The sequence below is a fragment of the Rhinoraja longicauda genome, chromosome 8 (assembly GCF_053455715.1).
Source record: "Rhinoraja longicauda isolate Sanriku21f chromosome 8, sRhiLon1.1, whole genome shotgun sequence".
Lineage (NCBI taxonomy): Eukaryota > Metazoa > Chordata > Chondrichthyes > Rajiformes > Arhynchobatidae > Rhinoraja > Rhinoraja longicauda.
The window spans coordinates 59,650,558-59,664,898 of record NC_135960.1 but is presented as its reverse complement, the minus strand read 5'-3'; the positions used below and the strand labels follow the sequence as shown (position 1 = coordinate 59,664,898).

At 43.3% G+C, this 14,341-nt stretch overlaps 1 protein-coding gene across 10 annotated transcripts in view; it reads right to left on the bottom strand.

Annotated features, from left to right (window-relative positions):
- Positions 1 to 906, bottom strand: part of gulp1b (GULP PTB domain containing engulfment adaptor 1b) — a 303,142-nt gene extending 302,236 nt beyond the window's left edge. For 8 of the 10 annotated variants that reach the window (XM_078404086.1, XM_078404078.1, XM_078404091.1 and 5 more), the window contains exon 1: positions 744 to 906. The gene's annotated coding sequence lies outside the window, so the exon portion shown is untranslated. Of the gene's footprint in view, positions 1 to 138; positions 573 to 743 lie in introns of those variants that run through there. The other 2 variants (XM_078404081.1, XM_078404085.1) reach the window with 1 other exon arrangement.
- Between the last annotated feature and the right edge of the window lie 13,435 nt (positions 907 to 14,341).

The following is a 14,341-nucleotide window of genomic DNA, read 5'->3' as shown; positions in this document are numbered from 1 at the left end:
GGGAGTGAGTGAGGGAGGGGGTGAGTGGGAGGGGGTGAGTGGGAGAGTGGGAGGGGGTGAGTGGGAGGGGGTGAGGGGGTGAGTGGGGGTGAGGGAGGGACTGAGAGAGGGGACCTCTACTGTGCAGTGTGCACTTACACGGGAGTCAGGGTGAGAGTTCTCTCTGTCTGGGGGTCCGGGCTCGTCCAACTCCTCCAAAACGCGCGTGCACGCGAAAAAAACCCCAGACATTGGGGGGAAAACACATTGCATCTACATTGTGTGTGTATATAGAAATATATGCACATACACACACACACACACAGACAGACATACACACATGCACATTTAAACTGCGATGCCACCAGAACACTTTGGAGCAATTAAACTTCCGAGAGTGCAAAGTAGAGTTGCAAGATGAAACATCTGGCAAGTTTGGATGGCGGCCGGGGACGGCCGGGGAGGAGGTCAGTGTGACCGGGAGGTGGAGGTGGAGGTGCGGTCTGGTCTGGCTGGTCTGGTCTGCAGCCCGGCCCGGGCCGATCCCCGGGAGGGTGCAGCTCACTGAGCCCCCGACCGGGAGACCAGACCCGCCGGTCACTCACTCACTCACTCACCCACCCACTCACCCACCAGGACCTCTCCACTCAAACCCCAGCCTCAACAGCAGCAACAAAAGCCGACGCACACTTTCAGAATGCACGCTAATGCAAACGCTATTTCCATCCACTCCACACAAAGCAAAAGTTCCAAGGGACGCCTACTTTGCCTGGGTCTTGCAGGTCCGGGTGATCCGCTGCTGGGAGGGAGCGCCCGCCTTGTCTTTAGTTTATCACTGATGGGCGGCCGTGTTTCCCCCCCCCCCCACTTTTTCCTCTTGCTGCTCCGGAATGTGAGCCGCTCGCAAGTTGAGTGACGTCGCTGGGAGCAGCTCCGGACTGGACTGTGCTCCTGCTCCGGCTCCAGCACAGCACAGCTTTCAAAACCCACCACAGGCATCCGTTTAAAGGGAACCCGCTGTCAAAGCTGCAGCAGCAGCATCCATCAGTCGCTGTGAATGTGCACGGGTCCGAGTTTGCTTTCGTGCACGTTCACTGGTGCCCAGCAGCCTGTGGGAGGTGTGGTGGAGGAACCGAGACTCCTCTCAAGTCCTGGTCACCCCCTTGCGGGCCTTGCCCGTCTCCACAGACACAACAGACAATAGGTGCAGGAGGAGGCCATTCAGCCCTTCGAGCCAGCACCACCATTCAATGTGACCATGGCTGATCATTCTCAATCAGTGCCCCGTTCCTGCCTTCTCCCCATACCCCCTGACTCCGCTATCCTCTGAAGAAGGGTCTCGACCCGAAACGTCACCCATTCCTTCTCTCCCGAGATGCTGCCTGACCTGCTGAGTTACCCCAGCATTTTGGGAATAAAAACCCCCGCTATCCTTCAGAGCTCTATCTAGCTCTCTCTTGGATGCATTCAGAGAATTGGCCTCCACTGCCCTCTGAGGCAGAGAATTCCACAGATTCACAACTCTCTGACTGGAAAAAGTTTTTCCTCATCTCAGTTCTAAATGGCCTACCCCTTATTCTTAAACTGTGGCCCCTGGTTCTGGACTCCCCCAACATTTGGGAACATGTTTCCTGCCTCTAACGTGTCCAACCCCTTAATAATCTTATACGTTTCGATAAGATCTCCTCTCATCCTTCTAAATTCCAGTGTATACAAGCCTAGTCGCTCCAGTCTTTCAACAAATGACAGTCCCGCCATTCCGGCAATTAACCTAGTAAACCTACGCTGCACGCCCTCAATAGCAAGAATATCCTTCCTCAAAGTTGGAGACCAGAACTGCACACAGTACTCCAGGTGCGGTCTCACTAGGGCCCTAGGGCAATAAACCCGGAGTCGTCCAGAAGATACACACAAAAAGCTGGAGTAACTCGGCGAGTCAGACAGCATCTCTGGATGGAAGGAATGGATGACGTTTCGGGTCGAGACCCTTCTTCAGAACTCAAGTCACTTGATTCCTTACCAAGAGTCAAGAGTGTAGGAAGGAACTGCAGATGCTGGTTTAAACCGAAGGTAGACACAAAAAGCTGGGGTAACTCAGCGGGACAGGCAGCATCTCTGGAGAGAAGGAATGGGTGATGTTTTATTGTCACATGTCCCTGATAGAACAATTAAATTCTTACTTGCAGCAGCACAACAGAATATGTAAACAGAGTACACTGTAAACAATATAATAACCTACACCGCATCTCTTTACTCACCCCGCTTTGGCTCATGGCTGAGGAATGATTCACAGGAAAATTGCAGCAATTGACATCTCAGAGCTGTTCCCACCCTCCAATTTGTTGGTGGCTGATCTGCCCCAAGCCTCAACTCCTCATCTCTGCCAGCACCCCCAGTCGCCCTGACTTTTCCAATATATCAAAAAAAAGTCTACCTTCTCTTTAAATACCTCCGTCAATCTAGCTTCCACAATTCTCCAGGGTTGAGAATTCCAGACCCACCACCCGATTTAAAAATTCTTAGCCCTCTTTTGAAACCCTGTCTTGGTCTCATTGTCCCTCCAAATCTCTGCAATCTCCTCCAGTCCTATAACCCTCAGAAATACCTGCATATCACAAATACTGACCTCTTGATCATTCCTGAAGGTAATCGGTATACCATTTGTGTTCAGCTGCCAAAGCCCACAGCTCAGAGATTCCATACCTGTTTTCCACTGACTCTCCCTCTCTCTCCTACTCTTCAGAACACTCCTTAAAAACCCAATTCTGACCACATTTTGATGTTCTATCTAAATCTCTCTCATGGCCCAGTATTATGTTTTGCTTCTTGATGCATTTGTAAAATGTTTTGAAACATTTTATTCCACTTAAAGTGCTATACAAATGTACTTTGCTCAACTTACATAGCAACAAAGAAAAAAGGTGCAGGGGTAGGCCATTCGGCCCTTTGAGCCAGCACCGCCATTCAATATGATCATGACTGATCATCCTAAATCAGTACCCCGTTCCATCTTTCTCCACATATCCCTTGATTCCGTTAGCTACATCTAACTCTCTCTTGAAAACATCCAGTGAATTGGCCTCCACTGCCTTTTGTGGCAGAGAATTCCACAGATTCATAACTCAGGGTGAAAAGGTTTTTCCTCATCTAAGTCTTAAATGGCCTACCCCTTATTCTTAAACTGTGGCCCCCGGTTCTGGATTCCCCAACATCGGGTACATTTTTCCTGCCTCCATCCTGTCCAATCCCTTTAGAATTTTATATGTTTCTATAAGATCCCCTCTCATCCTTCTAAATTCCAGTGAATATAAGGTCAGTCGATCCATTCTTTCATCATATGTCAGTCCCGCCATCCCGGGAATTAACCCGGTGAACCTACGCTGCACTCCCTCAATAGCTAGAATGTCCTTCCTCAAATTAGGAGACCAAATCTGCACATAACACTCCAGGTGTGGTCTCACCAGGGCCCTGTACAACTGCAGTAGGACCTCCTTGCTCCAATACTCAAATCTTCTCGCTATGAAGGCCAACATGCCTTTGCTTTCTTCACTGCCTGCTGTACCTGCATGCTTACTTTCAGTGACTGATGTACAAGGACACCCAGGTCTCGTTGCACCTCCCTGTTTCCTAATCTGACACCATTCAGATAATCTTCTTGTGACACCATTCAGATAATAATCTGTCTTCTTGAAGTTCAGCTCTCTCTCTGCAATTGCACCCCTGCTGTGAAGACATACTTCAGACTTACATTTTACTCTTACTCACTATTTCGCTTACTATTTATCACTATTTCACTTTTGATTCCAGACTGTGTGGTTTTAAATACGGCAAAGAAATGTAAGTGCTGGAACAGGCTCTTTGGCCCACAATGTCTTTGCCAAACTAGGTTTTCCCGTGATCATATTCGGGAAAGTTCTCCCTAAATCCTTCAGTCATTTTAATCTTTTTCAAACATCTTCTATAAACCAAGCTTTGATCATGCATTTCTTGCCATCACTGTCTATTTCTTGATGATCTATAAAATGCCTTTTAATATTTTGTTACAATTAATTGCTACGATGAAACTGAAAGTTTCAACTGAAAGCTGTTCCCTGTTATCACTGATTCTAGGTTATTTCAGATATTTTTTCATGCTCTATTTTCTCAATTGTTTGATATTTCTTTCCCTGGTGTTTTATTCAATATTTTCAATTTTTACATTTTAATTATATTTCCACTACTTTAAACCCACAAGCATTAAAACAATGTATTTTACGGCTTTATTACAATAAGCATCGCTTGGCACTGCACATTTGTTCTGGCATTAGTTTTGCCACAAGAAATACATTCATTTTGTGAAAGAACATTCAAGATTTACTGAAAGGTTTACACATTACAGGAACACACCAAATTCTTCAAAAAACGACTGTAGAAATGATGAAGGCAATCAGTGGGAAGAATAGAGAAATAAGGCATTTTGCCAAATAAGGAAAACATTTGCCAGCATTCTTTGTACATTTTTGCGTGCATGAACAAACAATTAAGGCAGGACAGGCCTTTTCCAACAAAGTAAAACTTTGAAAAATAAGAGATACTTTCTAATTTGCTTGCTGGGAACACTATAAAAATAGTTTTATTATTTTCTTTCAGTAATATATCAATTAAGCATCCAAAATAACAGATTCCAATTTAGCCATTATAGAATTACTTGTGAATGTTATTCCTCAGAACATAAACCGCTAAGCTATATTAGAGATTTCCAATCATTGCTAAGAAAAATAATAATATCTTCGTAATAACAAAACATAATAATTTTTTTTGATTTTTTTCATGAGATTAAGGTTGATTTATCTGTCTTGAATGCACCTCAAAGATTATTTTGTGATGGAAAGTTTCATAGTGCATGAAAATTCACTAGGTTTCTGACAGTATATAAGCTAGTACCTTTGGCTTAACATTGTGACATAACAGAACCACTGAGACAAGGCTGCCGCATAATGGCCCATGATTTACTATCAAAGTAATAGGAAGCACAGATGCTACGTTCACGTGACACAGTTAAACATGCATATCCAAAATGTGTAAGAAGGAACTGCAGATGCTGGTTTAAACCGAAGATAGGCACAAAAAGCTGGAGTAACTCAGTGGGACAGGGAGCATCTCTGTAGAGAAGGAATGGGTGACGTTTCGGGTTGAAACCCTTCTTCCGAAGAAGAGTCCCGACCCGAAACATCACCCATTTCTTCTCTCCAGAGATGCTGCCTGTCCCACTGAGTTACTCCAGCTCATGCATATCCAAAATATTGCTGTCCAATTTGCTATACTCTGGCATTAGCTTCAGGAACTCAAAACATCACCCTTGCCTCAGCACTACAATGGACAGAAAATTAGACAGGCAGCATCTCTTAATGTCTATCCAGAAATTATGCCTGTCCCGCTGAGTTACTCCAGCATTTTCTGTCTATCTTTGGTTTAAACAGCATCTGCAGTTCCTTCCTACACGTGGATAGAATCTTCTCAGGTTCTCTTAATTGCAGGTAGATACGAACAAAACACCCCAGTAAATTACTTGCTATGTATTCTTTTATTAATGTGATTTGTGTTGGTCAGAGCTTGGCAGTTTCAGTAACAGTGAAAGGCAATCATCATAATTATCGGATTGTAATTCAATGGGCGGCACAGAGGTGCAGCAGTAGAGTTGCTGCCTTCGAGACCCAGGTTCGATCCTGACTGGATACTATCTGTATGGAGTTTGTACATTCTCCCTGTGACCGTTTTCCTTCCATATTCCAAAGACGCACAGGTATGCAGGTTTATTGGCTTCGGTAAAGATTGCAAATTGTCCCTAGTGTGCAGGATAGTGTTAGTGTATGGTGTATGTGGATCACTGGTCCACATGGACTCGGTGGGCTGAAACACCTGTTTCCCCACTGTATCTCTAGACTAAACTAAATATCGCAATACTTCATTCTGACTGATTAAGGAATGAGAAGGTTCTGTGCCTTGTTAAGGCAGGTCCAAGATACACTATTTCCCTCATTATGTAATTGTCAGCATATTCTTTCAACTTATGTAAAAACTGTAAAATGCCTAAACGTGCAGAGTGTAACAGAATAGTGTTTTATGTATAGTGCCAGACCAAATTAATACCCGTTTTAATTAAGGACTTAAGATTTAATACACTGCGATTTAATAACATTTTAAGTTTGGTTTGGTAATCAAGATTTATACGTCAAGAACTTTAAATATGTACTGCAATTATTTGTTATTACACAGTAAAGCTTCAGCTGCATATTTGATTTGCAAAAGTTCCAGATTAAACACTATTGACCTTGAAGCTGTGTCCAAGATCCCTAATTGTCATGTGACTATTGTGGGAACACCACTCTCTGCAACTCTCTCCAATTCACCCATTACCCCAATCGTTACTTGGAAATATATTGGGATTTGTTTTCATTGTTGTTAGATTAAAATCCTGGAACTCCAAATGCGGCAACACTATTGGAACATTTCACCACCTGGATTAAAGTAATTAAAGAAGTCAATTCATCACCAACTTTGCAAGAGCAATTATGTACAAGCAATTAAGCAGACCTTGCCAGTGAAGTCCATGTACCATAAAGGAATTAAATAAATCTCCCACAGGCTTTGAACCACCAGTATTTTTAATAATACACAAAAAAATGACACCCACTCACAACACATTGCTCATCTGAATCTTTGACAATCAGCTTTTTTTCTGACTGATTGTTTAATAACAGTTAAACAAATGAACAAAGTGGTGCTCATCGCTGGATAAATATATTTCTGAAAGTATCCTGGAGATTTCCTGGAGAATCTTTGGATGTTATTGAGCTACTGAGACTGAGCTGTGTCTGAGCTATAGGCAGCGGTTGAGTAGGCTGGGAGTCTAGGAGGATGAGGGGTGATCTTATAGAAGTGCATAAAATCATGAGAGGAATAGATCGGATAGATGCACAGAGTCTCTTGCCTAGAGTTGTTGAATCGAAGACCAGAGGACATAGGTTTAAGGTGAAGGGGAATAGGTTTAATAGGAATCTGAGGGGTAGCTTTTTCATACAAAGGGTCATGGATGTATGGAACAAGCTGCCAGATGAGGTAGTTGAGGCAGGGATGATCCCAACATTTAAGAAACAGTTTGACAGATACATGTATAGGACAGGTTTGGAGGGATATGGATCAAATGCAGGCAGATGGGACTGAGATATCTGGGACATGTTGACCGGCATGGGCAAGTTGGGCTAAAGGGCTTGTTTCCACACTCTATGACTCTATGGTTCTGTGTTACATAGAATCACATAGAAAACACATATCAGAAAGAGGCAATTTGGCATAATTAGTCTTTGCTGGCACAGTTTATTCCATTCAGGATATTTACCCATTTTATTTACATTATTCTGATTTCCCACTACATAATTCCATCAATTTTCTTTCACATACTTACGATCATACAATAGAATCAGATAACTACTGTTTTGCAACACCAAAGAAAACCATTTATTACACCAGCTCTTTGTAAAGGACTGCAGTCAGATCTATTCTCCCATTCTTTCCCGTAACTTTACAATATATTTAATCGTAAATATTCACCCAATTCCCTATTGCAATAAACAATAGAATCTAAATCTATACTGCCACACTTCCAGGCAGTGCTTTTCATTCCATAACTATTTCTTCTGCACACTTAGATCTTTTGCCTATCAGTTTAAAATCAAAATCCTCTTATCCACGAGCATTTTACTAAAGGGGATATTTTCTCTTTATTTACTCCATCAAAACTCGTCTTTCAAAGTTGAGCTCCTCCTTCCTTTCGCCTACGAGGAAAACCCCCAAAATCTCATCTCTACCATTATGACTGGAATCTCTCATCTCCAGAAATAGTTCAGTAAATATTTTTCTGCACCCGTTTGGAGCCTTCACACCCCGAAGTGCAGTGACCAACATTGGAGACAATGCAATAGTTGTGCTTAATTACTGCTTCAACATAGTTTTCTTCCTTTCTATTCCATACCTCTATTTATGAAACCTAGTTGATACCAAATATTTTAATGTCACTTTCTCAGCCTGCCCTATCAACTTCAAGGTATATGTGCATTCAGTCTTTTCTAGTTTAATTCCACAAGTTACTAAAGTATGTGCCTGACTCTTCTCATGTGAGGGACAGCAACCTTTACAGTCCCAGGAGGAACTTTTCTCTTAATTTCCCAATGATCTTATTTGCATCTCTTTTATAATTCTGGCCTTGTTATTTGATTTTCCCATACGCGAAATAACTCAGACTTGGTTCCAAACATGGATTTCAGTGTGTTTATTTTTGTTTTTTCAAACAGGCCAAGTAATGTCAAAAGAGCACACCAGTGGTGCAAAGAACCAGATGGCATGTTGGTGAGGACTTTTGATTGCTCTGATTATATTAACTGAATGCATGCAGGTGAGGCAAATCAGGCTGGCAGTGAATGGCAATGCTGATTTAATGCCACTCCTGTCATTATATAGAACAGAACTTCAGCTCTCCCAAAGCCCCTCATGGTTGAACATGATTTAAGTAGCAAGAAAAACTCCATATATTCAATCTGTAGAAAGTAACTGTAGATGCTGATTTAAGATAGACACATAGTGCTGGAGTAACTTAGCGGGTCAGGTAGCAACTCTGGAGAAACAGGATGGGTGACTCCAGTCTGAAGAAGGGTTCCGACCCGAAACATTACCCATCTTCTTTCTCCAGAGATGCTGCCTGACCCATTGAGTTACTCCAGCACTTTGAATCTATCTCCATACACTCAATCATTACTTAAACTAATCATAGGTTACTTATGGTTGAATTGATTTTCTTTGAATTTTCCATGATCTTCCAAGTATTTGATGATTTCTAAAGTTGTGTTTGGTTGCAATACTCAGCAAAGATGACGTGGCAACGATAAAGGCCATTTTACTGATAAAGAAACCAAACCAGCTGTTGTCAAACCTTTGTGGGATTTCTTCTGGGGTGCATCATAACTGAAAATGAGCTGAAGGCACACAGAGTAGAAAAAAACTGCTGAAGTGGAAGTGATTTTCAACTGGGGGTCCTAATTCGCGGGTTATTCAGAGAGCACTGCACTACCTCAATGCGCATCAATAAGCAAATGTCTGCAGATCAATTAAGACAATCTCAATTTGGCGTCTGCTACACCTACATCTGAAAACCCATAGCAGGGCAAAGACCACATTGGCAGTTGCTGCTAAGGGAACTATAACAATAAACTTTAATACAGTTGGCTCTTGCCAGGCTGCCATTCAATCTAGTTCACTATTTTAAAAAGTTCAAGCTACATTTCATTCTCTATTACCGGGAAACAATAGATGGTGAGGGCATATGGCTTTACTGAGAATGTAGATCTCCTTGTTGTTCTGGTTGTCATCAACTGGGTGTAAATTTCCTTTGTTGCTTGTCAATTCTGCTTTATTTGAGAAATGAAAGATATTCAATTCCCATCCCTTGCAGGATGAGCACAGGTAGCAAATCCCTTTGGCCAAAGCTTATAATCGTTAATTTTAAGGGAAAAAAACAGAGGAAATACAAAAATAAATAGCACCGATTACATTGCCCTTTGAGGTTATTCAATAAGATTGGTTGATGTGCTTTTTGCCCTGTCCTCTGTCTTCTTTCCTTATCCCACACATGACATCCGTTTTATTCACTAAATCCAACAATCCAGGCTTTAAATATATTCAATAACCCAGCATCCGCAGATCTCTTACATGGAAATTTTAGATTCGGTCTGTCATGTAAGAAACTCTTCCTTGACTACTTCATTAATGGACAATCTTTTATCCTTAAACTATCCTCACTTTCCTAGGTGCCCCAACAAGGAAAAATATCCAGTGTCAGCTCGTAGTATCAGTCATCACAGAAAGACAAATAATAGCTACTGGACAACAAGAACTTTCAGCAACAGTCATGCCTGATAAATTTAGCATGTTAGCCATGCATGCAATGAAAGCCATGTTGCCACATGAAGTGGCAGGAGCAGATTACTGGCATGAAACATCAACACTCCTCCTTGGCATGGTGTTAAAATTTAGTGCTAGTTTTGTGAAATGTAAGGAATATCCTGGCCGTAAGCTACGCACTGAGTGGCTGAGGTGTAGAACGAAGCACAAGAAGAATGAAAGAATGGAAACATGGGACAACTGAACAGTTCTTGAAATAAATTGAATTGAATTGAATACTTTCTTGTCAAATGTGACAAGTCACAGGAACATTGTCTACTTGCTTACGCGAGGTAAGCAAATAGCCGGCCATAAAGGGCGCTTACAAAGTATCCCCACCCCCACCGCACCGGGTCCACCTTTGTTCTTCCTCCCCTCACCCTCCGTCACGGTGGTCCCCACACATTGGGTCCACCTTTGTTCTTTCTCCCCTCCCCCTCCCTCACAGTGGTCCCCACACATTGGGACCACCTTTGTTCTTTCTCCCCTCCCCCTCCCTCATGGTGGTCCCCACACGCCGGGTCCACTTTTGTTCTTTCCCCCGGCAGCGGCGTCCTCACTTCCACGTGGTCCGTCCTTTTCCGTCGATGGACGCCTCTACGACCACCGCACCAAACTCTCGTCTATCGCCGCCGGGTTCTCACTGGAGGCCACCGTGGCGCCAACCCAGGCCCCAGCCGCGGGCTCCGTTGACCCAGGCACCATCGGCCGCGGGCTTCGTCAAGTGAAGAAAGCAGCTAAGTTCAAACACAATAATCACAAGCCCATTTTCCCATTCAGCAAGATCCCACATTTATCACTGACCATCCTGGCACCTTTAAAACAAATTTAGTTTAGAGATACAGCGCGGAAACAGGCCCTTTGGCCGACCAGCGATCCCTACACACACTAGGGACAATTTTTACATTTACCTTTTTACATTTACCAAGCCAATTAATCTACAAACCCGCACGTCTTTGGAGTGTGGGAGGAAACCGAAGATCTCGGAGAAAACCCACGCAGGTCACGGGGAGAACGTACAAACTCCGTACAGACATCGCCCGTAGTCGGGATCGAACCCGGGTCTCCGGCGCTGCATTCGCTGTAAGGCAGCAACTCTACCGCTGCGCCACCGTGACCACCCAAATTCTCTCCATGAAATAAGCACTCAAAACAAGTTTATGTGATACCTTGAAGTATGTCACTCAATAGTTACAGCCCCTGGTGACTTGTGCAGGTAATATTTTCTTATGACATAAAAGGAGATCATGCAGCCTATCATCTAGGATGCCTTTCAGAGCAATCCCATCAATCTTATTCCCCCTTTATTTTCTGCTTACCTATCATCTCTCATATTCCAATTAACGTCAGTCCGATTCTTCTATTAATCATCCATACTATGTCTAATTTACAGCAGCGAATTGATTCACCAACCATCTCTTGAGATTTTGGAAGAAACAAGAGTACCTGGGGAAGGTCTAGTAACGACAGGGAGAACACACAAACTCCAGTCACAGAGCACTGGAGGTCAGGATTGCTGAAACTGCAAGGAAGCCGTATTGAATGCTGAACCACTGTGGTCCTCAAAATTCAGGTACAAGAAAACCGAACCTCCCAGAGGAAGCCCAAACAGTCACAGGAAAATGTGCAAATTTCACACAGTAAACATTTGAGGTCAGAACCAAACCCATGTTGCCAGACCTCAGTTCACAAGCAAGATGGCAGAAGTCTAAGATTGCATTTCACGAAGCTGACTATCCTTGTATTTTAAGTCTCTTTTTGTAGACTTGCTTGATGGGTGGCTGATAATGGAAGCTGAGACATTCTCCATAGATACAGGATTATGGTTGGATCTACACATTGACATTGAGCTGACTGTGTTGGATTGAATGGACTTTGGTCTATGGAAAGTCCAGTGCCAATGCCAGTCACCTCCTTGTTCCTTAACTTTCCCCACAGGCACATTGATGAGATTCCCAATGCAACAAAAACTTAGTTCCTCCTGTCCATCAGCCTGATACTGCAACTTGCCTCCCTGAAGTTATCATCTGTTCTCTGATGCAAAACATTATTTAACTAATGTTGAAAGAAAAACGATTTAAAAGGTATCTAAGGGGCAGCTTTTCCACACAGTTGATGGTGCGTATATGGAACGAGCTGCCAGAGGAAGTGGCAGCGGCGGATACTGTTACGACATGTAAAAGACACTTGGACAGCTACATGGATAGGAAAGATTTAGATGGATATGGGCAGGAAGGAACTGCAAATGCTGGTTTACAATGAAAATAGACAAATAAAAAGCTGGAGTAACTCAGCGGGACAGGCAGCACCTCTGGAGAGAAGGAATGGGTGACGTTTTGGGTCGAGACCCTTCCATGGGTCAGGCACGGACAAGCAGGATTAATTTGGTTAGGCAACTTGGTCAGCAAGGGCAGGCTGGGGTGAAGAGCTGTGGAAAACACGGTATAAAACATGTATAAAACAGCGGGGTGGCTCAGCGATAGAGTTCCTGCCTTACAGCACTTGCAGTGCCAGAGACCTGGGTTCGATCTCGACTATGGGTGCTGTCTGTATGGAGTTTGTACGTTCTACCCGTGACCTGGGTGGGTTTTCTCCGAGATCTTCGGTTTCCTCCCACACTCCAAAGACGTACAGGTTTGCAGGTTAATTGGCTTGGTTGTAAATGTAAAATTGTCCATAGTGTGTGTAGGGAAGTGTTAATGTGCGGGGATCGCTGGTCGGTGCAGACTCGGTGGGCCGAAGGGCCTATTTCCGCGCTGTATCTTTAAACTAAACTAAAACAAGGTAGTCTTAAGCATTATTCTAACATAAAACCACAATGGCAGGTCAAAAGGAAAAGGAAAGCAGAAATCTAATGACTGGGTGTGCAAACTGCAAATAGAGAGATAATGAACTGGATGGGCAGGGAGGAGCAAATATCTAGGCCTTCACCTTTGTAGGCACCTTTCTTGTTGATTGGCTTGGCGTATGGGTAAATTGTCCCGAGTGTGTATAGGATAGTGTTAGTGTGTGGGGATCGCTGGTCGGTGCGGACTCGGTGGGCCAAAGGGCCTGTTTCCACTCTGTTACTCTAAACTAAACTAAACTAAAACTATAATTCCAAGACTCCATTTGCATCTGGTTTCATGACCCACCATTTGCTGTCATCACCTCTCCGCCCTCTCTTAAACTGTAAATAGAGTCAGTCCCTGGGTTGAGTTGCTGGCAATTGTAAAATCAAGTCACTTCATCATCTCTCACTCTGCAATTTCTGCTCCTTTCTTTTCCGAAATGGGAAAGAAACAACACAGACTTATAATGCATGGAGAAAGTAAGATGGTCCATAATTTTGCCTTTCACAGTTTATATAATAAGGAAAGTGCGTAACTTGAGAGGGAGGAAGGATGTGAAATGCAGAGGGCAGGAAGGAACTGCGGATGCTGATTTAAACTGCTGAAGAAGGGTCTCGACCCGAAACGTCACCCATTCCTTCTCTCCAGAGATGCTGCCTGTCCCGCTGAGTTATTCCAGCATTCTGTGTCTATGTGAAATGTAGGGTTAAGTATCAAGATACTGTTATCTTCTCATGGTTAATTACAGCCTGAATAAAGCTAGGCACATGCAACAGTGTAAAAAAATGTGCAGCACTGTTTCCATATGGATTGGGGAAAACCAAGAGTGGCTATCCTTTCCGGTTAGCTTTGGTTATGTAAGCAAATGTAATGTGATCTTTGCAGGTTAGGTCACTGTCATGGTTGAAAAGACAGAAATGTGTTTAACTTGTAAGTTGTAAGGTCTGCGGCAGCATTAACTGCATGGAGTATACAGTATGTTCAAAAGGAATGTCCTGATTAATCGAGATTGTACTGGGTGAAGTTTGGTGGTTATGATGAATTATGGCATGTCCGCTATAACGTGCAGATAATATGATTTGGTATTGGATGTTGGCCTTGACCATGACCACATAGTTGTGATCTTTGAACTTCCAGCATCAATATATCAAAGATTTCCATGCTCAGTAACTTCCAGACCTACACACCCCGACTCTTTCCACTGCCTGCTGAACTGGTCCAAAAGTCCTCTTTGTGGAACCAGAGAACCTATCTACTCTTTATCGCCACCAACAAACTTTTCAGTTCAATAGTTGTGAATCTTGCAGCTCATTTTTTTTCCGAATGCTGTGTCATTCTTAAAAGTTAACCCTGACTTAAGGTATTGAAGACTTGAAGAATAAGTGACAACACTTGCTCCAGTCACAGAGCACTTTTCCTTGTAAGAGGAGAATACAGAGAGTGCAGGCTCACATTAATTAGAGTAAACGACTTAGTTTTCAACTCCCAGCTTTGCAGTTTGCATAATCTGAAAACTGCAGCCATGGAAGTGATCAAGCAACATGAAGCTGGCATAATGC